Here is a 17,198-nt window from a genome sequence, read left to right as displayed (position 1 = left end):
GGACTGTTATGTATTCAGTGGTCTGTGTTTGCCTGAGCTTAAGTCTGGACTAAGAATTCTGAGCCCTTGCGTTCTGATTTGATACATGATATCCAATCACAGAACAATTCAGGATTTGGGCTTCTGCCACTGGCCCTTAAATTCTGAGTTATGATTCGCAGCTTGGAAGTTTAGATAGCCAATCACATTGGGAGTGGGAGTGGCCCGGGCCTTCTGAAAGGTATATAAGCAGTTGCTTTGCCCCTGTTGTCCAGTTCTGTTAGTTCAATAAAGGTTAATGTTGTTATCACTATGTCTTGCCTTGTGGGAACCCACCTACACTTCAGACATCACTACATCCAGTGCTTTTTTTTCCTCCTGGGAGTTCTTTTCTCTCTCCTTCTCTCTCTCTTTAGAACATTTTCACATTCATTTCTCTTTATAGGAGGACTTAGTGGGACTTAGTATTAAGTCAGCATGCATGAGGTAACTGACTACATCTAGCATTTAATTTTCATAGTCTTCAAATAGTTTAAGATAGTTTAGCAGATTCTATTGTTTAAGATGTACATACTTTCTTGACTTTTAAGGCCTTCTGCATTCTCATGACAGTTCTTTTTTAATCACATTTTAGTCTTTGAGGTAACTTGTTGGGAGACTGGCAATGTTGAGGAGCCAGAATTTAAGGGTTGCAGAGGGATGAGAAGAAAGCCAAAAGAGGCACAAATTTATCAGGAGAAATGCAACATGTGTATGTATAAAAATAGCTGTGAAAACTTCCCCTTGTTGTTGGAATGGCAAAAATAATCTTCGCCTGTTTTCAGGTGGGATCTCTGCAGTGAAGATGATGATAGCTGCAAGCATCATCTTTTCTTCAAAATGTGTCTATTATAATACTAAACTCTGTAGTAAATAAATGACAACAAATGATTTCTAACTCTATTTGGAATAATAAAAAGCCAAGGCTGAGGGCAAAAAAAAAAAAAAGTCAGTTGATGAAAGGAAAAGAGGAGGCCTTCAGTTCCAAATTTAAATGTAAAATATGTTGCCAAAGTGACTAATCAGCTTAAAGCTCGGATAGTGAAGCAATGTGATGGGATATCATTATTTTAGCAAAATTTGATGGATGACACTTTGCATAAATGATTATGAGGGAAATTATAAGAGCACGGGGAGTTAAAGAAAACCTGGGGCTATTATAAAATTAATAGAATCATAGAATTATTGAGCTGGAAGGAATATCGAGGTTCATCTAGCCGAAACCTCTGAATTTGTCAGGAATCAGACTGAAGGAGCCCCCCCTCCCTCTGCACAAGGGCCTGATCCTGAAGCTCCTCTGGATCGACCTAGAGCAAGAAGGACACAGTTCGGGAACTGACAGTTGGGCTGAGCTGGAAAAGAGTGACCAAGGGGAGAGGAACAGGAAGAGAGAGAGCTGGCTGAATCTCCCTCGCTAGAAATGCATCCCATGAGCCTGAGGGCCAGGCATCTGGATAGGGTAGCCTCTCAGAAGGCCCAGTGGTGGAGGGCTCACTTGGTGAGGAGATGGGAAGACGGAGTTAACTAGAGGGAAGTGGGAGAAACTCAATTGGGAGTACCTGCACAGTGAGAATCGACACTGAGTATTTGTGTTGTGTTCAATAAACCTCTCTGTTGCTGCAAAAGACTGCTTTCGCTTTGTGCTGTTATCTACAGAGAGCAGCAAGTTAAGCCTTGTCTGGCAGCCTGACAGAATTTCAGGAATCTCAACTAAAGTATCCATGACAGATTACCATCCAACCTCTGCTTAAAAACCTCCAATAGTCCACAACCTCCTGAGAAGTCGTGGACTATCCCAAGTTTAGGACATACTATGGGCAATCTTTTCCCCAAGGTGTCTTGTAAGATTTTCTCTTGATATGTTATTCCTGCTTAGTGCCATTTCCAACAGACCAACATACACAACTCCAACCATCAACTAACAAAATGTAAGCTTTCACAAGATCTACCCACCCTGGAAGAATGGCAGATGAAGGTGACGGACTACATGGAATTGGCGGAAATGACCGGCAGAATCCGAGACCAGGGAGAAGAGCTGGTGGAGGAAGATTGGAAGAAATTTAAAGACTATTTACAAAAACACTATAAAATTAATGAATGTTAGAATGATGTTGGATTGAGGTTAAAGGGTTATTAGTAATAAAGTGGTGAAGAAATATGGAAAGATGGATGGTTAAAAGATGAAAAACTAAAGGTATATCATACTAAGATAAAGATAAGGACAAGGTAGAGGGAAGGGATTTGCTGACTAAAATAATTGAAATTGGAATACAGAGAGGGAGGTGTGGGGAAGTCCGGGAAACAAGCAAATGTAAGAAATATCATGGAAATTGAATTGTTTTTACATGTTTTTATTTTTGTATTTCGTATCTTTGTATTTTGTACTTTTTTCTTTTCTCTTTTTTCTATCTGAAAACCTTAATAAAATATTTTTAAAAAAACAAAAGGTAAGCTTTAAGTCACTGAGAGAAATGCAAAACAAACAAACAAACAAAAACTCTTCAGCCAGGGTGGGCAATTAAGGTTGGGAGAAAAATAATAATCATTTCTGGCCCTGTCAGCTGGTGACCCAAATAGCCTGGTGAGATTCTAACACCAAGAGTGGGGTGGGGGTGGGGTGTTTGGTAGGGACAAAATGGCCCCAAGCACACATGAGTGTGCCCCCCCCCCACATCCCCATCACAAGATTCTGTGGGGTGCTACCACCCAACTAGATCCTGTGAGAGGTAATGGGGGTGTAAAAAGACTTTGAAGCTGGATTTGAAATTGTTGGTTCCATAATATTAAGAGCTGTGCTCAAGATTTTATCGATTTTGCTGAAATACTGTTTGTTTGTTTGAGAGAAACTGTTACACTGTGTTGTGACTAAAGAAGAGCAGAAGCAACGCTGAGATGTAACCCCCTAAATCAAGGTCCAATGTTGAATTTTGCACATCCGTATTCTTAGTGGGGCACCAGTATGAGTTTTGATATAAAAAGTCAAGGCTGCTGCCGTCCTCTCCCGTCTCTCTCAGTTGGCCTAGATGAATCATGTTCTTTGCTTATATCCAAAGGAAGCAACTGAACTGGGCATTTGTTACTGAGCTGTCTTTATTTTCTGCTCAGATCTGTCAAATCAATGCGCTTCTTTTCTCTGAGATTCGCTGTGTCTTAAAATCAATATAGCCAGGTAAAGTGGTGAGACGCTATTTTCACAGCTGCCATGAGACACTAAACTCAATTAATAAACCCCTTTTGCCACTTCTAATCCCGACAGTAAAAGTGGCAGTCATGATTATGCAAATGTGCTCTCTCTTTTTACTGAAGTGTTTGTATACCTACTACAGCAATAAGAACCCAGTTTTAAGCATAAACTCTGGAGAGGAACAAGAGAAGAACAATGGGGGAATTAAGAATTAAGGAGGAATACTTTCTGGTCCTATCCTAACCAACAGGAATCCAGAGTGGATGTGGGGCTTCAGCTAGAAAGAATAATTTATGGACAAAACCAAGGCCACCTTGAAGCAATGCCAGTGCTGAGACGCCTCTGCCATACCCCCAGATGGGGACTATTGACGTGACAAAGGACTGAAGGTTACAAAGAGGCTTGGACCCAGCCTTCCCCAACCTGATGTCTTCCAGATGTTTTATTTTTAGCTATTTTATTTACCAATAATTATATACTCCTCAACTGGAAAAAAAAACCTCCAACAACATTTAAAAGCTTCACAAAAATGCAAAATGAAACATTAATATTATCAATAAAATACGTTAAAAACAAGTATTCTAAAACATATAATATGGTTAAAATCAACAGTAGTTGTAAAGAAATAATAATAAAAATATGCAACCACTACATTCCCCAACAAGTGTTATTAGGAAATATAGGGGCCCTGAGCCCATGTATATTTTTACCCTTCATGAATTTGTTTAACCCCCTTTTACGGCTGTTAAAATTTATGTCTTGAGGTAGCAAATGCCATAGTTTAACTATGCGAATTATACAAAATGAATATCCCACTAGTTTTAAAAGCAGGATATAGAAAAATGCTTTTCGTTTCCTGCAGGAAAGGATTATCTGTACCCTTAACTATAAAGCACAGGAACCAGAAATCTATTCATTAGGGGCAAGCTGGAAACATAAAGGCATTCCTTCTATCACAATTGTTAACATAATGATGCTGTTGCACATTGCCTCCAGCCAGACCAGAACCATCAAAATTTTGACTAAAGCAAAATTTGAAACACAATTGGGTGTTTTCTTTGCACATGCACAAACAAACACACACAACCACGTAGTTATTTCTTCATGTTACCTTAGTAACATGACGTTATTAACTGATTGAATGAATACTATTTATTTGCAAAGCTGAAACCATTACAAAGTTAGTAACCATCATTTAAGTGTGTTGGGAATTGGTAAGGTAAAGGTAAAGGTACCCCTGCCTGTATGGGCCAGTTGTGTCCGACTCTAGGGTTGTGCACCCATCTCACTTAAGAGGCCGGGGGCCAGCGCTGTCCGCAGACACTTCCGGGTCACGTGGCCAGCGTGACAAGCTGCATCTGGCGAGCCAGCGCAGCACACGGAAACGCCGTTTACCTTCCTGCTAGTAAGCAGTCCCTATTTATCTACTTGCACCCGGGGGTGCTTTCGAACTGCTAGGTTGGCAGGCTTCGAACCGCCGACCTGATGATCAGCAAGTCCTAGGTGCTGAGGTTTTACCCACAGCGCCACCCGCGTCCCGTGGGAATTGGTAGAAGACCCCTATATCCCTCACAGATTTACAATTTTCAGAACTCCCCAGGAAGAGAGATTGACTGTCAAACAACTCTAGAAACTAAAACTCCCAGGATTCCTTGGGGTGAACCCATGACTGCTTAAAGTGGTATACTAATGCTTTAAATGTACAGTGGATATGGGGCCTTCTTATTATTATTTATCTTAAAAGAAAAGCATTAGTAAGGCTATAGTCTAAAGGGGAAATAATCTGCATAAGTTGTTTCAGGTACTACATAAAATATATGGCTGGAAGAGATATTGCATATATATCTTTGTTTGGGAATACCAGTTATATCAGCATCATCTGATACATCATGACTCCAGCTTCTCCTCAGGGAGACAAAAACCGAGGAGCTAATGAGAAAGAACAAAAACATGCCCAGGTGCCACAGGAAGCTGTCAGAACAATGAAGATCCTATATCATTATAATTGGGCTTGTGAAGTTTGTGTGTTGTGTGAGGGAATACATAGCCCTAGTCAGTTTATTTATATACTGCATTTCCCACAAATATGTGGTGCTCAAAGCACGTCACAGAAAGCTGGAAATTTAAATGCCACCTAGAGCCTTGGGCATGAGGCAACTAAAAAGATAATAAAGGAAGAAGAACTAATAGCGCAATAGTCATATTGCAAAGCAGAAAGGCACCGTATCGCCGCAACATAACATCGTAGCACAACAGTAAACCAGTTCATTTAAAGACCTCATTTAGCTCATGAGAATGCAAGCCACCCCCACCTGCCCTATGCACAGTAATATATATTTTTCCATTGTGTGTATACCCACTTCTGCACACATCATCTCATACTTGATTGAACTTGAGAGCCCCAAGGTGCATCTCAAGAAACGAGGTATACACATGATGGAATGGGGGCTAGCACTATAAAATACTGGTTGCATTGCCATTTTCATTGCCAGCCTTCAAGTCTGCTCTCTGACTTACATAAGGACTCTTATAAATCCACTCTTACATAGCAAAAACAGATCTATTGGTATTGACTTGGAACTCTTGCAGAATTCAACTGAGAGATATATTTATCGCAATATTCAAATCAGATTAAGGGACATGGAAAAACAAAACGTTGAGTCAGCTGTAAATAAAATGTGCACCCCCCAAGTTCTATGGTTTAAATACAACAGATAACAGGGTCACTTATATCTCAAAATTAACAATTCCAGTTCAGCGCAGGGCCTTTATGTTAGCCTGACTGAACGTTTTCCCCTCAGCTTTTGTCAAGGGCAGATATTCAAACACCCCCAGAAAAGATAGACATTGCAGATGTTCTTTGAATGTGCCGGACAATGTAGAACATATTCTTTTCTACAATCAATTGTACAACCAGCTACACAAACACATGCTATCCACTTTTTGGGGTAGTCTAATATCACGGCACAATGAAAATATCAGATTCTAGCTGTCTGACAATAACCCGGAAGTGATTGCAAGAGTGACTGAGTTTTTATCAATAGTATCTCCCGGTGTGGTGAATGGCACTATTTAGCAGGAAGAAACTCCAATAAAAATCCTTGTTATTACATATTTTTTACATGGATGTTTATTTGTATATATTTTAATTTTTTATATACAGGTGTTTTATGATGGCCTATTGTTGTATTGCCTAATAAAGCTTTGGTGAAGTAGGGGATAGTAATATTTAACATAAGGCCTGGAGAGATAAAGACGCAGCAAAGCTGGGTTTGCAGGCATGAGTGATCAGCTGATTGGCAGTACCTGTAAAGCTCTGTGCCTTTGCAAGCACTGATAATCAGCTGGTTGTTCATGCCTAAAAGCGCACCTTCAAAGGAGCCTCCTGCTATAAACATTTCTTAAAATATAAACTCTGAAACAGAAAAGGTGAAACATGAGTTCTCCTTAAATGCCTGGCCAAATAGGTTAAGTTTTAATTAACATTCCAAAGGTTAGCAAAGGGAACACATGGCAGGAATCTTTAGGGAGAGTGTTCCATAATTATGTCTTCACCACAGAAAAGACCCTACCCTCTAAATGCCTCACTCACAGATGAGACTTGGGGTACAGTGACTTGGGGTATAGGTTCTCTGCTATTCACTTGTGTTCCTTTGGTGGTGAAAGAGGTTGGGGTGGGCCAAGGGTGTGGTTGGTTGGTTGTGATTGACTGTGGTGAACTTTGTTTTCATGTGTGAGTGGGGTGGGTGGGTGTTTTTGCATCAGGTTAGCCAGATTGATTTGTATGCTGTTGGTGGATTCTTGTCGTCGGGCTGTGTATGTGATAAAAGGGAGTCATACCTGGGTGAAGGCATCTTCTTCCATTTGCCCCCATGTCAGTTTCAGTTTATTGGTTAATTTTTCTAGTAAGGCTGTTTCCCATACTATGGTACCATTGGACCATGCTTACTCCTGACAGGTCTCTCCAGTGTCTGGCTATGATGTTTCTGGCTGCTGAAAGTAGGTGGGTTATGAGTTCTTCGTGGTGTAAATGGGCATTATTTTCTTGGAAGATCTTTAGTAGGGCCAGTTCTGGGGTAATTTCTAATACTTGCTTAGTTATTTTACATATTTCTCATATGGCTGTTGTCCACCACATGTGGAGGTATGTGCCTGTGGAGGTGCACCCTCTCCAGCATTTTGGTGAGGTTCCTGGGCATATTAGCACTACTTTTCTTAGTGTTAGGTGGCACCTGTAGGTGAGTTTCAGAGTGAGTTCTTTTCTTTTTGTTGATCTGACACAAAACCCCATATATATTAAGTAACATAGAAACATTGCCACCCCACCCCACCCCCACTCACCTTTCCCCCCTCCACCTTTTACCCCTTTTCTTCCTAATATCTCAACAAATGAAACTGATCTGTAAAAAATGTTAATTGAAAAAAAGAGAGAGAGACATTGCACATACTTTTGCAAACCAATAAAATCTTTAATAAAAATACATTAAAAAAAGACTTGGGGTACTGTGCCATCAGTGGGTAGAGGGGTTGCACATGTATTGGTTCCTTTTAAAAAGGAAGTTGAGGAGACATTGAGGAGACATTTCTGAAGAAAGTTAGAACACAAACTGTGGAGGCAGCGCTAATGCTCTGGCACTTGGCGGGCAGCACAATTGCAAGGGATGCTTAAACACTCAGTCGCTGTTGCTAAGCAATCAGAAGAAGGAAGGTTGATCGCCCTCTCTGAGACTCAGGAAGGGCCCCTCTCAGAGGAGCATAGAAAGCAGGAGAAGCTGAATGGAGGGTACCGCATCATGTTTTCTCATGTCCACATGAGCCAGCTTATAAAGCCTGGCTTCCTTCCCTCTCCGATTGGCCAGCCGGCCTGCACATCTTCCTGGGTATGGTCCAGCTTGAATGTGAGAGAGGCATTGTGCTGAATTGTGAATAATTTTTAGAACTGTGGAGAAAGTGATGCAAATTATTACCTCAAGTGGCTAAGCATGCTTAACTCTGTGTTGCACTGTTCATCCTGGTGGTAGCAATCTGATATGGGCATAATCATGCCTTACTTCTGTGTTGTTGTCTAGTGGTCATTCCAAACCAGATTATACTATTTGTAACAACAGTGAATGTTCAAAACATGCTGAGTTATAGTCAGGTGACTCCCATCCTGTTACAGGGATCAATCTCCCTGCCCTGATAAAATTGCATAGACTAGGACCCCATGCAAGGGTTGTGTGTTGGTTGTAAAGGATTTGTTGCCGTGTGATCGACTCCACACCCAGCAAAACAAAAACAGTGATGTGCTGAATAGGAAGGACTAAAAAAGTTATCGGTTGAAGCCTAATGAAAGCTGACAGTAATCAAGTTCCTCTTAAATGTTTGTTTATTGCTAGGGACAACTCTAGCTGTTCTTAATCAAACAGAAGTAACATCCATCATTGACAGGCTGGAGCTTTGTGAATATCACAGATCAGCTATGGGTTTTAAGGACTCTCAAGTGTAAATGTCATCTAGTGGAATATTTAGAAGGAAAGTTGCAGCAGTAACAGCTAAAAGAGAATACTGGAGAAATCTTCCTTGAAAGGTGGAGGACATAGTTCTGTCCTTTTTTTTACAGCAAATGGCACAGGAAGCAAGAGATTTGCCAAAAATAACAGACAGCTCCCGATTATTACATAATGGACAGCATGTGGCTTATGTAGATCTGGATAGAGTTCCTCTGAGGAGAGCCACTGTGCTGTAGCAGTTATGGTGTACATAGCCAGGGCTCCCCCCCTCCCCCAAGTTGGAACTTACCAGAACTCAATTCCAGCACCTCTCAGGTGGGCGTCATTGCCATTATAAGAGAATTATATGGGACCGCCTCTCCTGGTATGCCCCACAGAGAACCTTACGGTCTGCAAATAAAAACATCCTGAAGGTCCCAGGCCTCAGAGAGGTTAGGCTGGCCTCAACTAGAGCCAGGGCTTTCTCGGCTGCGGCTCCAATTTGGTGGAACGCTCTGTCACAAGAGACTAGGGCCCTGCGGGACCTGACATCTTTCTGCAGGGCCTGCAAGACAGAATTGTTCCACCAGGCCTTTGGTCAGGGCGCAGCCTGACCCCCTCCTCTGGCAACCTGCACAGAATTTTGCTTAACGGTTGCCATTAATTTGATTTTAATTAATTTTTATAATGGAATGTTTTTAGAATGTTGGATTATTTGATTGTTTGATTATTTAATTGTTGTTAGCCGCCCTGAGCCCGGCTTCGGCTGGGGAGGGCGGGATATAAATAAAATTTATTATTATTATTATTATTATTATTATTATTATTATTATTATTATTAACAAGGGAGACATTCATGGTGGGTTCTGGCACCTCTTTTTCTGGAAAAATAGCCCTGTACATAGCCATGAGGTGGACTAAGACAGTTGCCTCAGATGACGAAATGCTGTGGGGCAGTGTCCCCATGGACAGCCACCCCACCACCACTGGAGAGGTGAGGAGAAGCAGTGGCTTCTACCTAGATTTCACCGGAAGCCATCACCAGTTGATCCTGGTGAGCAAGGCTTTGGAGGGGCAGCAGAGGGGCCATTTTCATTTCTCATCACGTGGAGAAATGGGATGAACTACCTCAGCACAAATATCTTTTCTGTGTGAGGAAAGGGTCTGGGCCAATCAGTGCGACTAGAGATTTCTGTGAATGCTTTTGCAAAGTTCTACAACGCCTACAATTGTTAGCACCTACAATGCCCGGGTGGCGCTGTGGGTAAAAGCCTCAACGCCTAGGACTTGCCGATCGAAAGGTCGGCAGTTCGAATCTCCGCGGCGGGGTGCGCTCCCGTCGTTCGGTCCCAGCGCCTGCCAACCTAGCAGTTCAAAAGCACCCCCGGGGGCAAGTAGATAAATAGGGACCGCTTACTAGCGGGAAGGTAAACGGTGTTCCGTGTGCTGCGCTGGCTCGCCAGATGCAGCTTGTCACTCTGGCCACGTGACCCAGAAGTGTCTGCGGACAACGCTGGTGCCCGGCCTCTAGAGTGAGATGAGCGCACAACCCTAGAGTCTGTCAAGACTGGCCCGTACGGGCAGGGGTACCTTTACCTTTTTACAATGCCTTTTATCCCTGCATTGGAAAGAGATGTTTTCCTATGCTTCAACTTAAGAAATAAATATGCAGATAACTCTGGAGTAGAATGCTACCATCATCTGATAACAAGAAGGAAGTTCGATATAAAATAACAGGAAGTGAGGTTCAAAATCCTTGATAGTATGTAATAAAGTTCCATCAAATATATTCCAAACTACAGTCAGGCTGCTGTTTCTTTCCGACAAGGTTGTCACCAGAGTCCTGCACCTTTGATTGGAACCCTTGACTAACAGCTAAAATTACATCTCATTTTCCCAATTTGTCAAGCAGCTCAAAACACTTGAAGGCCCCCCAAAATATGACCTTTTCCCATTTATAGTATAGAGTTAAAACCCATTAAAGTTTCTTTAGCAACCCATTAACTCAACAGTTCTCCAGGGTCATGGCTTCAGTCAGTTGCAGGGATGGAGCTATCATTGGGCCTCCAAACGCCATTGGACTCCAGCTCCCAGTTAGCGTAGAATGGGTTGCTGGTGCCCAGGGCTGCACAGGGGGTCAATGGGAAGGAGGGAAACAGACGGAGTAGGCAGGCACATTCAACTGCCTAATGGCATATGTGTCACCCAGGGGACACAGATAAGAGGAGTTGTTCCATTCTCTGGAGAGGTCACTTCCTGGTTCACATGGAGAAGACATTTTCAACAGAGCCCAGTGACAGAAGCACACAGCTGTATTAAGGCAGCACCGGGTGTCAAAATTTTGTGCCCTTAACAATTTTGCATCTGGGGCAACCGCCCCTGTGCCCCTCATGCTACGCCACTGCCAGCTCCCATCAGCCTCAGCCAGCATGGCCAATGTTCATGAATGAGAGAAGCTGTAGTCCCATCCTTACATTATCCTCCACCAGGGCCTGGGCCTTCTCAGTGATGGCTCTGACCTGGTAGAATGCTCTGTCCCATGAGACCAAGGCCCTGCAGGATTTAACTTCCTTCCACAGGGCCTGTAAGACAGAGCTATTCCACCTGGCTTTCAATTTGAACCTGGTCTGATCTTTTGTTCCCCTTCCTTCCTCCCCCCTCCCCTTTTTGTGAAGAGTATCCATTCTGGGATCCCACAGCTGGTTCTCCCCTGGTTTCCTCGCTGGCCCAAGTGGGACTAATTTAGCCAGCTAGCCCTGGTGATCATCTAATCTTTATTGGATGGATTTCCCCCCAAATAGGATGCGGGTGGCGCTGTGGGCTAAAGCCTCAGTGCCTAGGGCTTGCCGATCGAAAGGTCGGCGGTTCGAATCCCCGCGGCGGGGTGCGCTCCCGCTGTTTGGTCCCAGCGCCTGCCAACCTAGCAGTTCGAAAGCACCCCTGGGGGCAAGTAGATAAATAGGGACCGCTTACTAGCGGGAAGGTAAACAGTGTTTCCGTGTGCGGCTCTGGCTCGCCAGAGCAGCGATGTCACGCTGGCCACGTGACCCAGAAGTGTCTTCGGACAGCGCTGGCCCTTGGCCTCTTTGAGTGAGATGGGCGCACAACCCTAGAGTCTGTCAAGACTGGCCCGTACGGGCAGGGGTACCTTTACCTTTACTTCCCCCCAAATAGATTTTTGATTTTATTGTTATTTACACTTTATACCATATTTTATGTTGTTTTTGTAGCATCAATTGTTTTAAATTTGTTGTTAGCTGCCCTGAGCTCGGTTTTCTGAACCAGGAAGGGTGGGGTATAAATTTTTAAAAAAATATTATTATTTATTATTAGAATGTGTTGAACTTCAGAGAAGTACACTGAAGTTAATTGTCTATATATTTTCTTTGGCTACTAGTAAGTGATGTTGTTCCCGTTTCACTTTGCTGTACAGAGGACTTCTTGCATTTCTTATGCATACCCTCCAACATTTCTCTGATGAAATAGGGACGCCCTACCAACATTTCTCCCATGAAAATAAGGACATCCTCAGGAAAAGCAGGACATTCTGGAATCAAACCAGAAACCAGGACGGCTTCTGTAAATCCAGGACTGTCATTGGAAAATGGGAACACTTGAGGCTCTGCTTGTGACCTACCAGTCTGAGTGCAGTCAAACACCTATGTCCTGTGGCCTTCCAGGGGCTTGCCAAATTTCCTGTTTTTGCCGTTCTGGGTAGGCATGAGAACCAGGAAGTTTACTGAATTGCTCACTGTGTTATCTAAGCTGTCTGCCACATGGTTGATGGACTGCATTTGGCTTCGAAGAAAAATGCGCAGGCTTGGTTTACAGGAAGAGCAAGTCAGATCTGGAGAGAGGGAAGGGAAATGGTGAACAAAAGCCAGCTGGCAAGTCCTGCTCTCTGGTTTAGTTGCCCATGCTTTGTCAGAAGTACAGAAAGGAGAGGGGGGGGGTTGTTTTTTCTCTCCTCTCTGCTTCCCCACTCTGCCATTGCAGAAGCGATAGAAGTGGCAGGCACATTCTCTGTCCTCTGCTGAATTAAACAGACTGCTGGTTTGGGAGCCATATCAAGCCCAGCCACTACTCTGAGCATTTTGTAAATAAACAGAGGCATTTAGGATAATTAGATGCTGTCTAAGGAAATTGGGGGGGAAAGGAAACTCATTTAGAAAACCATTTGCTATGGCACATAAAACATGCTACACAAGTGTGGTTCGGAGCAATTTTGCCGCAGAAGAGCACATGCCCCAGTGTTCCTGAACAATAACAATTATTCAACAGCAGCTTTGTTTGTTCCTTCCGAAGTTCTGCTCCAATGGCATTCCTGTTGTTCACATTGCAGTTTTACCACATCATAAAAAACGATTACCTACTTAACAAGAAATCTTTCATTATGAATCTCAGCGCATAAGTATGTATTGTTTTGTTTGCCCCTACTGACCTACCATTTCTGCCTTTTTTATTTTTTATTTTTAAAAGAAAGAAACCCCAATCTTCAGAGCAACGAAGAGAAAGCATGTGCTGAGCCAATGCATATTCTGTGAGAGGAATGAGGATTATGGCATTTCAAATGCAAGAGGGAAGTTTTAGGCAGCATGAGGTATGCTTGGAAAATATAGCAAATAAAACAGAGGTGGTTGAGGCAGGCCTTGGTCTGCTGCTGTGAAGTTTTTTATTTCTCTTTATGGGTGGGGTATAAATATTATTATTATTATTATTATTATTATTATTATTATTATTATTCCTTCTAAAAACCCTAACCCACTTGTCTCTCCAGAAGGTGAGTGAAGTTGCAGTTCTGTATGCACAACTGACCTGAGTTTAGGGATTTCAGGGAATTTTAAAAAATTGTAAAATGAGCAGAAATTTCTGGTATTCCTTTAGTCATCCCATTATGTGGAACAAAAGTCAACCCAGTGAATACCACTCAGTCTGTGAAAAATACATCATCTCTCTCCCACCCATTTAAATTGAATTGAAATGAAATGGTCTCTGAAAGTGGTGGAAATAATGACATCATTAATTTAATTCGCCACTTATGTAAATTATGCAAATAATTACATATATTGCATTAGGTAGAATACAGTGAGATGGATAACACAGTATTTGGTGGAAATGGAACTGCAGTAGAACGGAAACAGCACTGCTTGTGATGAAGACGGGTCAGAAAAGTTAAAAGCAGTACACATTTTAATAAGCTCATAAAATAAAGCCACACAACTAACCAAGATCAAGTTTAGCAAGTCAGCAGCAGCTAAACACAATGCAACGGGAGGGATTTTTAAATAATAATTTTCAATATGATTATGATTATTAATTTTTATTCATATCCCACACTTCATCCCAAATGCTTACGTATTATCTTCCTATGCAGCAAATATAGGTTCCAAGTATATTTTCTAGTTTAATTACTTATAAAATCTAATTTGTCTCCTTATTGGATGACATCCAATGTTAGTCATGCTCAAGGAAGACCCATTGAAATAAGTGGAATTGTGTAATTTAAGTCAATTGATTTCAATGGGTCTACTCGAAGCATGACTTTCTGGAATAGCACCCAATGGGTTGTATTCCACAAACCTTTACTCTGAGTAGACCCATTGAAATTAATGGATCTAAGTTATGGTCTTTGATGACAGTGGGTCTACTTTGAATAAAAATCAGCTGCATACAGCAAATGTCACAACTTTTTTTACCAGATCTGGATATAGAAACGTAAGACAGATAAGTTCACAAAAACATCCTCAAGTATAATCCATAATTTAGTCTAAGTTTTGCATCTTAGGCTGGGAACCCGTAGACTGCCACAGAACCTTGGTAAACCCTTTTCTTAGGTTGTGTTTGGCTCAAATATCAGCTTCATAGCACCCACAGAGGACCAGGTGTGTTTGAGAACAAGACAGGAAAACTAAAAACACTGCCATCTCCATTTTAGTGTATGACTAGAAGAAAAGGAAGAACTGTGTGTTTTAAAAAAGAGGGGTTCTTTGAAATTGGTGGTTTATTTGAATTTTAACACACCCACACCCACAAAAAGCAGCTGCTTGTCATGAGGAAGAGGGATTCTCAGAAATATTATCTGGGTAGTAAACAAATGGGCATGTCCAAAAGTTGAAATGTGACTTGCAAGTTTAATTTGGCCCTCCGACTAAGCTTAGGCAAACATGAGCTCACCTTTGAGGCTTCAAAATCACCACAGCTTGCAAAGTCTGTTGTTATTTTTCAACTTCTAACTGCAATTTGATCCTCTGTATAAAGCTCTAACAATAGGACCCTCCCTTCGCTTTCTTGATGCGCTGACAGCAATCGCAGAAAATAACAACTTGGCACAAGGGAATACAGTATGGCGGATAATTTGGCAGGAAAAGAATTACAAACTTGACTTCTGACGCTCAGGGGCAGCAAGTGCCCTTGCCTACAGCATATAAGCAAAGGAGAGACTCTTGAAAAGCACTTGATTTTCTTTTGGCTTGCAGACCGAGTTTTGTTTTCCTGTGCTGTTGTTCATCCTCTAATTCTCACGAGGGTTCAATGTAGCAGTTCTTCTACAATCTCCAAGGCAGGAAAGTCAAACTCTAACCAAATATTTTGCTGCACTTGGAGTTTTAAAAGCACTTCTATTTACACTCGCCCTAATTTTCCTACAGGGGAATAATAGACTGTCTTACCAGTGACAGAAACCTCTAGAGGAGAATGTCTGCTCGTTTACATAGCGCAAGGATCAAGTCACCGCAGCCACGTGAGCCTGGTAGAAGAATGCTGTTGCCTGTGCATTGAGAAGCATGAGTTGGGGAGAATGAAACTGGTGTGCTCTGAAACACTTGCATGGTTTAGGTGGCCAGTGATATCCTGTATGCTATAGGACTTTCAATAAGACACATCGGAGACCAGATCTGGGTTTACACACATTTCATGTAACATTTATGTAACATTTATTTCATATAGGCAAGTATACATTAATACATTGGTACCAAGAGGTTAGGGACATGTGTGGCACTGTGGTCTGAACCACAGAGCCTAGGGCTTGCTGATCAGAAGGTCGGTGGTTCAAATCCCCATGACGGGGTGAGCTCCCATTGTTCGATCCCAGCTCCTGCCAATCTAGCAGTTCGAAAGCACACTAGTGCAAGTAGATAAATAGGTACCACTCCGGCAGGAAGGTAACCAGGGTTTCCGTGTGCTGCTCTGGTTCGCCAGAAGCGGCTTAGTCATGCTTGCCATATGACCCAGAATCTGTCTGCGGACAAACGCCAGCTCCCTCAGCCAGTAAAGCGAGATGAGCGCCGCAACCCCAGAAACGTCCGCGACTGGACCTATCGGTCAGGGGTACCTTTACCATTACCTTTTTCCAAGAGGTGCAAACACTCACACATTCACACAAATACTCACACAAGGCCCTTCACGTGGGTTGATCAAGCCTCACGTAAGAGCTGTGGGTGTTGGGTTGTAGCGCTGGTCCCGGCGACACTGAGGGTAAGCAGAGTGCCCTTTGTATAGTCTTCTTCCCCCTTGACATCTATGGGCTGGCTTTTAGAACGGCTGAGCTTCCACCACTCTCCTCCTGTTCTCCTTCTGGACCACCATGTCACCTGTGCTGTTGTACCTCAGAAATACGTACCTCAGAAATACGTTTATCATCCATCCGTGGCCCACCACCAGTTCCTCCTTGTCTTTGTTCTTTTCAGAGGATATTTATTACTGTTGTTCATCGCCAGTTCCATCCTGTTTTTATCCGGGGATTTTTGCATCAGGGTTTTTTTTTGCTTTCATTAAGCAAAACCAATGTTCTTTGGGACACAGTTATACGTTTTCCCTTGATAAAACCAGTTTCTCGCTTCGCCTGCCAGCATATCATGCTTTGCGAATTCGCCATCTTCTTGACATACATGACATTTGCTCCTAGGCTCAAGCCAAGGTGTTGGTTTGGACTTTGTTTTTTTGTTTTTTTGTTTGAAAGATATTTATTAAAATTTCAACATATTACAAAAATAAGAAAAAGAATAAAAAGAAAAAGAAAATACAAAGTAAAAACAGTTAAAAACAGATCAGTCTTTCCATATCTTATCTTTCATTTGCTTGTTTCCCTGACCTCCTCACACCTCCCTTTCTTGTATTCCAGTTCAATTAGTTAATTCAGCAAATCCTTTCCCTCTTTGATTTTATCTTAATCTTTTATCTTAATATATTATAGCTTTAGATTATCACCTGTTAACAATCCATTTTTACATATTCCTTTATAACATTGCTGCTAAAAACCACTTAACCTCAATCCAACATCATTCTAACATTCATTAGGTGTTGGTTTGGACGTTGAATGCCTAGCCAGAAGGTGCTCCCTGCGTGGGATGGAGGTAGGATGCTAAATTCTCAGCAAGTACATCGCTGCTGCTTACTTGAAGGAAGAGGAGGAAGGGGAGAGGTGGAGAAGTACCAGTAATTACAGTGATTCATCCTTTGCATGATGCATCCAGAGCCCCAGGTAACCAGACTCTCCCAAACCTGCACTTCTTTGCATGTCATATGTG

At 42.3% G+C, this 17,198-nt stretch overlaps 2 long non-coding RNA genes across 2 annotated transcripts in view; both read left to right on the top strand.

Moving 5' to 3' along the window:
- LOC310665027 overlaps positions 1-17,198 on the top strand; it is a 565,459-nt gene that overhangs the window by 446,003 nt on the left and 102,258 nt on the right. The gene's annotated exons all lie outside the window — the stretch shown is intronic.
- Positions 15,594-16,535, top strand: LOC310670902. The gene is made up of 3 exons (XR_014507643.1): positions 15,594-15,650; positions 16,029-16,169; positions 16,359-16,535. It is a non-coding gene; the product is annotated as an uncharacterized lncRNA (long non-coding RNA).

Source organism: Podarcis tiliguerta, assembly GCF_965153285.1.
Source record: "Podarcis tiliguerta genome assembly, chromosome: 1".
In the NCBI taxonomy this organism is placed as follows: Eukaryota; Metazoa; Chordata; class Lepidosauria; order Squamata; family Lacertidae; genus Podarcis; species Podarcis tiliguerta.
This window is presented reverse-complemented; position numbering and strand designations above follow the sequence as displayed.